Source organism: Zootoca vivipara, chromosome 7, assembly GCF_963506605.1.
Source record: "Zootoca vivipara chromosome 7, rZooViv1.1, whole genome shotgun sequence".
Lineage (NCBI taxonomy): Eukaryota > Metazoa > Chordata > Lepidosauria > Squamata > Lacertidae > Zootoca > Zootoca vivipara.
The window spans coordinates 78,308,382-78,317,730 of record NC_083282.1 but is presented as its reverse complement, the minus strand read 5'-3'; positions in this window follow the sequence as shown (position 1 = coordinate 78,317,730).

Here is a 9,349-nt window from a genome sequence, read left to right as displayed (position 1 = left end):
GATAACTTGGCAGCTATGCCCTCCGCACAGCCAAAGCCACGCACCTCCAGCTCCAAACTCCAGGTAGAAAGCCCGCTCAGCACAGTGCGCCCGAGCAGGCTTTCTACCTGGAGTTTGGAGCTGGAGGTGCGCGGCTTTGGCCGTGCGGGGGGAGGCGATACCCCGCACGTAACGACGCCTGCGCAGCATTGCACTGTGCAAGCGTGTTACGGTAGTGGGGTATCGCCGTCGCCTGGCGACTCCAAAGCCGCACGCCTCCAGCTCCAAACTCCAGGTAAAAAGCTGCACGCCTCCAGCTCCAGGTAGAAAGCCTGCTCGGTGCGGCGGTGTGTGTGTGTGCCACTTGGCACCCCCACCCCTGCGACTCCCAGGCCGAGCCTCCAGCCTCCCGGTAAAAAGTCCGCTCGGCGCACCGCGAGTGGACTTTTTACCGGGAGGCTGGAGGCTCGGCTTGGGAGAGTCGCAGGGTTGAGGGCGCCAAGTGGCACCTCCTCAGAGTGGAACCCGGGGTGGACCGCCCCCATTGCCCCCCCTGTTGCTACGCCCCTGCACCCACAATGTCACTCAACCTCCTGACGCTGCTCTGTGCTCGGCTCTGTGTTCAGCCTGAAAAATGAATGGAGGGGCCCAGCCTTCTTAAAAAAAAAAAAGGATTGAGGGGCCCCAAAGAGTCTTGGCCCCCTGGAGTCTTGGCACCTATGATTACAAATGTGGTCACACCATAAATTTGTATAACAGCATTATTTTCAATTCCTTTCCTGGTGATCCCTAGCATGAAATTTGCCCTTTTTTCCACATCTGTTGCACACTGGGTCAACATCTTCACAGAGCCATCTCATACAACAGCAAAGAAGCTTCTATGTGAAATTAAGAGATAGATAGATATTTGCCCTAACCTGAATAAGTTTATGTTCGTTGCATTTGCCATTTTACCACCCATTCACTCAGTTTGGAAATGCCCTTTCAGAGCTCTTCACAATCTCTTCTTGTTTCTCGTCAACTACTGCCTGATCAGTTTCCGTGCCCTTTCGCAGCCTTGTGGATAAGTACGAGGGGAAGGGATTACCAGGGTACAAAATATCCACCATCATGTCATAATGCGCGTAACGTCAAGGCCAACTACTCGCCTACAAAGAACTTTTACTCGCCCTGGGCGAGCAGGCGAATGGCTAACAGCAAGACTGGACAGACAATCCAACAATGAAACCGAACACACACTGCAGAGATTAAACGGGGGCCATGTGGGCAGGGTGTCAGCTATATGTTTGGGGTCCAGCTGCTCTACGCTGAAGAAAGGTTGTACGCCTACAGCTCTCCCATCATAATCAGTGGCAAACGATTATTTACACTAGAAGCATTTATCCAGCCTGTTGTATTTTTCCATGTAACTTCGCTGTCATGATTTAGCCCTAGAAGATCTTGTTTTTGTTTTTACTGCCTGGTAATGAGTCATGGGCTGGTTTAGTTTAATTTCATTGAAACGGTTTTTGTGGCAGCTTTGCTCCCTCCCTCCCTCCCCCACCCCAACGTCTTTGACTCATATGGCCACAAAATATAAACAAGGCGCTGCTGCTCAGATGACTTCTCCCTTTCTTTGTTTTAGCAAAGGACAAAGCCCAGGAAAGTTTCTCGGGGGTTGTCACTTGCTCCATGCTTTCCACAATTCATCACCTTACAGAGAATCTGCTTCTAGGAATGTCTCTGGTGAGGAGTGTTCAAAAAGTCAGTGTCCCTAGTGGAATGATCGCAAGCAGATCAGAAGTGAACAGTGCTAGGAATGCAGGAGAAATCTGATTCAGTTCGCACGGAAAGGCAAGCCTCCCTAATCAGTGCTTTCTGAAACGGTACATAGAATGGCATGTAGCCATCCTTGGAAGTCCGTGCTTTTTCAAATTTTGCAGCGCAGCTCTCCAGTTTGTACAAAATGCATATGCAGTACTGCAGTGAAATGGGCACAAAATGCATTATATATGGGGAATTGGCTTTGCAAGTACCATATATTTTAATGTATTAATATCCAGATTGGGATTCAAGGCAGCTCACACTAGGCAAAATTGCATACAAAGATATGTATATTAGGAGAAATTTGCGCTAAAATATTAATGAATTTCCGCAAGGATTTTTTTCTTTTTACATATATTTAAAAAGAAATTGAAAACTAATGTGGAAATGTGGAAAACGAAAGACTGGTGTAAAGTGTGACATTCGCAAACACTTGGGAGTATGAGTTTTTCTCCTGTTAAAACTAAATGGAGGGCGGGGGAATAATACAGTTGCATTTTATATGTTCAATTATGTTTCATCTAGAGCTGAGAGAAAATGGCCTCCTTAAATTCTCCAGTCTACTTGTGGTGCAAAAGGGGTGGTTGATTGCTGAATATTATTTGTCAGAAGGGGAAAATCACTATGAGAGAAAATTCAACTCACTCAAGGCGCAGCAAAAATTCTCTTGCTAGTTGGCAGATGAAGGAAACTCTGAGTTAAGAGAGAATGATGGCAAGGTTGGAGCACGGCCCAGCCCTTTGCTCCCTTCAACAATATTAAAATAATATGAAACAATATTAAGAATTCACGCATGTGTGCATTGCTGAATATTCTGCAGGGGGGTCTGTGTACTTCTCCAACCGAAGAGGCCCTTGAAATAAACAAACAAATTGTCAGAAAATTATTTCCTGAGAAATTCTGGCTCATCATAAGTTCCACCAAAGAAGGAAAGTTAGCATACTGTATATAATTATATATTTTTCTCCAGATTTTTTTTTAAAAAAAAACATGCTGAATGTGCATTTGCATATATGTGGCAATGCAGTTAATGCATGAGAATTAGAACAAGGTCTATGAAGCTAGCTTCAGGGTGGAAGGTTTGGAAAGAAATGTGGTTGTTGTTTTTTTTAAAAAAAAGCTGGCTCTTTGAGAGAATTGCAAAATGTGTGCTCTACTTGGACATGACGATTGTTACCTGCATGCTTTTGGTTGAGACCAGCGGTTGAAATATGTTCAACGAGTGCATGGCCTGACATGTGTGTTCATAATACAGTCATACCTCGGTTTAAGTATGCCTCGGTTTGAGTATTTTCTGTTTAAGTCCGCCGCGGACCGTCTGGAATGGATTAATCCACTTTCCCTTCCTTTCAATGGGAAAGTTCGCTTCAGGTTAAGTACGCTTCAGGTTAAGTACAGACTTCCGGAACCAATTGTGTACTTAAACCGAGGTACCACTGTATTATGTCTTTCTTTAGTGAGATCATTTTAGGCCACTTTTCATCCAGGGAATACCAAAGCCATTCAGAACAGTCAACATTGCAATAATAAAAATGTAGAACATTACAATAAAATATTCAATAAACATTCATGCCAACCACAATATTCGATTCAGTTTGCATTGAAAGGAGAACCTTCGTAATTCGTACTTTCCAAACCATTATGCAGGCCAAATCGCAGCCATTCTTTGATACTGGTACTTCATGTATAGTGCAAGTTCTCCAACCAAGTAATGTGTTCAGGAAAGCATTGATGGGAGTAAACTGTGCATAAAATTGCACGTATTGGTGAAAATCGCATGCAGAATGCCTTAAATCAGGGGAGATGTTTTGCAAAAATGTGTGTATCAGGCAAAATTGCATACGGCAATGTGCATATTAGGAAAATACAGATAAATTCGCATGATGCCTCTTTTTTTTGAAAAATTGCAAATAGCTGTGGAAATGTGGGGAATTAAACTTTAGATGGCAAAAGTGAGGAACGAAGAGATACCAAAATTGACAGATTCACCCATCCCTTTCTCCAATTAGACCATTGATCTTATATGGAAAAGATCATCTTACGTTTTATTTCTACGCATGTCCTACCATGTTTGAATGAGCAGTCAATTAACTACGGTGGTGATAGTTACAATCCAGTGTTGACCAGAAAAAGTAGGGGTGTGGGGAAGCCAACATCAGAAACAGCATGCAATTGATTCTGTATAAAACCTGAAATGGATTCTTCAAAGTTCAGGAGTTCTTCCTGGGGCTGCTGTAAAGCCTTGACCAAGAAAATGGGATGGGTGTCCTGCCGTGAACTTGGCACATTGCATGCCAGCCAGCTAGTATTACAAGCGGTCACAAGATTGCACCAGGACATCTGACAGAACCAAGAAGAATGTTCTAATAAACCTTTCCAGTTCTGGGTACACATATCCAAAGAGAAGCACATTGTCCTGTGCTGGGTGGTACATGCTGCCCGTATTTGGGAACAAGCACCCTCAGAACAGAATGCGATAAGCAAACAGGGATGTAAGCACAAAAATATAAGCAAGGAGGCTGAGCAAAACTGGACACAGTTGGTAGTAAGCTGAAGGAATCAATAGAATAACATGTTACATAACTGTGCCATGTTGATCTAGTGTAGCCTTCCCCAACCTGGTGCTCTCCAGATGTTTTGCACTACAACTCCCATCACCCCTGACCATTGACCATGCTGCCTGGCACTGATGGGAGTTGAAGCCCAAAACATTTAGAGGGCACCCACCCTTGTCACAGAGATTTTGGGAAATATCAGGATGGGATCGATCTTTTTTTCTTTTAATAAAAACTCTTGACCCTTTCTTTTTTCGCAATAGCATTTTAAGTTTTGTGTGAGCTGTCCCGAGTGGCACATATACACAACGAGAAAGGTGGGATTAAAAAAATGTTCTAAATAAATGAAATAGTGAGCACCTAACAGTATGGAGGAGAGGGGATTCAGAACTACTGAGTCAGCTAACAAGCATTTCTTAATCCAATTTCTTAAGCATTTCTTAGAAAGAATGTGTTTCCTGGGAGGCTGTTCGCAGGCAGGGAGCTGGAGGGACGGCAGGCTGCAGAACATATGCACAGCGAGTGGTCTTCACGCTGAGCAGCTCTGCCAAATGCAGATAAGGGGAAATGAATTAGCTTCTCTGGGATTGTCTCCATTTCTTGTCAAGTTCTTTTGGCGTTCTGCCTAGTGAAAACTCCTTCTCTTTTAACATGCCTCATCCCCATCCTGTGCTGGTCTTCCGCTGCAAAACTAAATTGCCGAAACCTTGCAAATATCCCTCCACGCAAATGGAGCTTCCTTCCTCACTTATCTGTATGAACTTGGAAACATCAGGGATAATTTTCTCTTGCCCACCCTGAACACACGCACAGCCTGCTTCTCCTCCTCCTCCAAATGATTTGTCAGGGTGCTTCCTGGAGTGGGGGAAAGAACAAACATACCTGAGTGGCACTCGAAACTGAATTCCTGTAGCATGGCTAGTTCTGGGGGAAGGGCTGTAGCTCACCTGTGCAGCACGTCATTTACATGTAGGAAGTCCCGGGATCTGACACCAGCACCTCCAAGTAGGACTGGAAGGGGAGGAAACAGGTATAAAACCTTGGAGACCTGCTTCTAATCACTTCTAGACAAGGGGTGGGGAATCTGCAGCCCTCCAGACATTGTTTGACTCCAATTCCCATCAGCCCCAGCCAACATGGCCAACATTCAGGGGTGATGGGAATTAAGAGTTCAAATACATATGGAGGGCATCATGTTGACCTATGCCTGCTGTAGATAATACAGAGCTAGATGGACTCAGTCGAAGGCATTTGGGGCTTTTTAGTTTAGAGACAAGGCAAGCGAGAGGCAAGACGGTAGAAGTTTATATAATTGTGTGTGACATGGAGAACGTGGGCTGAAAAAAACTCTCACAACACTAGAATTTGTGGACGCCCAATGAAGTTGAATGTTGGAAGATACAGGAAGGACAAAACAAACTTCTTCATGCAGCACATAGTTAAACTATGGAACTCACTCCCACAGAAGGCAGGGATGGGCACCAAATTAGATGGCTTCAGAATGGAAAGATCCATGGAGGACCACGCTATCAATGACTGCTAACCATGCTCTATGTTCCATGGTTGGAGGCAGTATCCTTCCGAATACTAGTTCCTGGAGATTGCAGGAGTGGAAAGTACTCCTGCGCTTAAGTCCTGCTAGTGGGTTTCCTAAAGGCATCTGGCTGGTCACTGTGAGAAAAGGATGCTAGACTAGATGGGCCACTGGCTTGATTGATCCAGCTGGCTCTTCTTATGTCCTTCCAGTAGCACCTTAGAGACCAACTAAGTTTGTCATTGGTATGAGCTTTCGTGTGCATGCACACTTCTTCAGATACACTGAAACAGAAGTCACCAGACCCTTATGTATAGTCAGAGGGTGGGGAGGGGTATTACTCAGAAGCGTGGTGGGAATGGGTGATTGGCTGATAGGACTGGTAAACCTGTTGATGACTGTTAACGACTGCAATTGGTCTTGCAGGAAAAAGCAAGGGCTGAGGTGCTAAAGAAACCTTGATCAAACCCTACGCCAAAGGATAAAAAGGTAAAGGGACCCCTGACCATTAGGTCCAGTCATGACCGACTCTGGGGTTGCGCGCTCATCTCGCATTATTGGCCGAGGGAGCCGGCGTATAGCTTCCAGGTCATGTGGCCAGCATGACAAAGCCGCTTCTGGAAAACCAGAGCAGCACACGGAAACGCCGTTTACCTTCCCGCTGTAGCGGTTCCTATTTATCTACTTGCATTTTGATGTGCTTTTGAACTGCTAGGTTGGCAGGAGCTGGGACCAAGCAACGGGAGCTCACCCCGTCACAGGGATTCGAACCACCGACCTTCTGATCAGCAAGCCCTAGGCTCAGTGGTTTAACCACAGCGCCACCTGGGTCCCTCACGCCAAAGGATAAATGGACATAAATATGACATCAGGAATCACAAGACAGAGAAACCAGTAGGAGAACACTTCAATCTCCCAGGACATATACAAGATCTCAAAGTAGCTGTTTTATTACAGAAAAATTTCAGAAACAGACTGGAAAGAGAAGTTGCTGAATTGCAACTCATTACCAAGCTTAAAAGGGACCCAGGTGGCGCTGTGGTTAAACCACTGAGCCTAGGGCTTGCTGATCAGAAGGTCGGTGGTTCGAATCCCTGTGACGGGGTGAGCTCCCGTTGCTTGGTCCCAGCTCCTGCCAACCTAGCAGTTCGAAAGCACATCCAAAAATGCAAGTAGATAAATAGGAACCGCTACAGCGGGAAGGTAAACGGCGTTTCCATGTGCTGCTCTGGTTTGCCAGAAGCGGCTTTGTCATGCTGGCCACATGACCTGGAAGCTATACGTCGGCTCCCTCGGCCAATAACACGAGTTGAGCGCGCAACCCCAGAGTCGGTCACGACTGGACCTAATGGTCAGGGGCCCCTTTACCTTTACCTTACCAAGCTTAAAACCATGGAGAGACCTGGTCTGAATAAGGACACTGGATTCTTATCTCATTATATATGATCAAGCTTTCTGAACTTCACCCCTTGCTTTTTCCTGCAAGACCAATTGCAGTTGTTAACAGTCATCAACAGGTTTACCACTCCTACCAGCCCATCACCCATTCCCATCACCCCCACCCTCTGACTATACATAAGGGTCTGGTGACTTCTGTTTCAGTGTATCTGAAGAAGTGTGCATGCACACGAAAGCTCATACCTATGACAAACTTAGTTGGTCTCTAAGGTGCTACTGGAAGGATTTTTTTTATTTTGTTTTGACTTTCTGAATTTTATTTGAAACATCTCTAGTTGCACCAAAGAATAAAAGCTGGTATAGATAATGAATGAGTTTACTGGAATATGCATCAAAACTCTGCGGGGGTAAGCAAAGAAGGTTCGGAAACCTCCCAGAACTGGCTCCAAACTTTATGGATCCTATTAGTATTTCTTGGCTCTAGAATCTAAGAACACAGTGGCTCTCTGCCTCACAGATTGAGTCAGTTCCCTCACTCTTCACAGAGAGGCAGGGCGAAAGAGCATGGGGTCTTTCCTAGAAAGAGGTCCTTTGGGGTCATGCTTTCCCCTTTGGCTCTCCCAGAATGTGACGCAAGGAATCGGGAAGGTGTGTGTGATGGAATGTCTACTGCCAATGCTGCCAGCGGGGGAGGAAGAGGTGGTGTTGCCTCCCACTTCACCTCTTAGAGGGAGTTCTTTGGAGATGCTCTTCCAAGCCGTTTGGAACAGAGCTCTCTCCACAAGGCAGATTTTGCAATGAAGCGGCAAGAGAGCTCCTAACGAAGGCGGCACACATACCGTACATTGATAGCGCACACTCGCAATGAATCCTGGGAAGGGTGCCAGGAATTGTAGCTCTGTGATGGGTAAACCACCGTTCGCAGGATTCTTGCTTTAAATGTGCTTTAAAATAATGCATGGTGTGTGTGTGCAGCTGAAATCTAAGCCCTTAACCTTCACCCTTGTTAGCCAAATCATGTCTTCAAAACCTGGGGATGGAATCACAAATGGTAGGAAGGCTGGCATCACCAGGAGGGTGACGACCTGCAAGTCACATCTGCTAAAATCTCATCTATCCAACAAAATGATACTGTATAGGACTGCCTTGTCTTGGTTCTCAGTTAAGGATTAAAGCCTAAACCTCTTAGCATAATCTTTGGGGGTCAGATTATTTCCATAATTTTAAATTGTTTTAAACTGTGCAATACTGTGTTTCAACATTAAACGTTGTGCTTTAATAATTGTAAACTGCCCTGGGCCCTTAGGCTAAAACGCAAGTTACAAACTGTGATCCAGACTAGCAGATATTCATAAGCAGTGAATGGCAGAATGAATGAATTTCTGACTCATTCGTCAGAAAATATTCTTACAACCACATAAAAATGTAAAACAATGATAAAACATCAAAGCATATTACAAATGACGGAAATCAATAGCAACAAAACATTCAAGGTGGGTAATACAACAATAAAATCCACTAAAATTAATGAAAGTTTACCAGCATTTTGCACCCATTTCTCCTAATATACAGCTTTTGTATGCAATTTCCTCTGATACACACATTTTTGCTGACCATTTCCCCTAATATAATGCATTTTGTATGTTAATTTTCACTAACGTAATGCATACTTTCTCATAAAATATGTATTTCCGTATTCCTTTCATTGAAGAACTGCACTGCAAAATTCGAGGAAATGCACATGCCGTATTGTTTTGGGAACTGCAAATTAGCTAAGTTCATGTTAAAATGTGGGTTAAATTAGATTTATCTGCCTTCCTTAGATGAATCCCAACTGCAATCATAGGTCAACTCTCGTCCAGTTGCTTTCATGGCAGCCAATGGCAGCCATGGCAGAAACCTGGATGCCACTGACATGCACAAGTAATGCAGACTGCCACCTAAAGAGGTCCATTCTGTAAGAGCATAGAAACACAGATTAACAGCCTCGTGCTCTACCGACTGAGGTTTCCCATGAAGCCTGTGGTCTAAAATGACCACTACACTTTGTCCCTGTACGTGCACCTGCCCACCTCTTTGG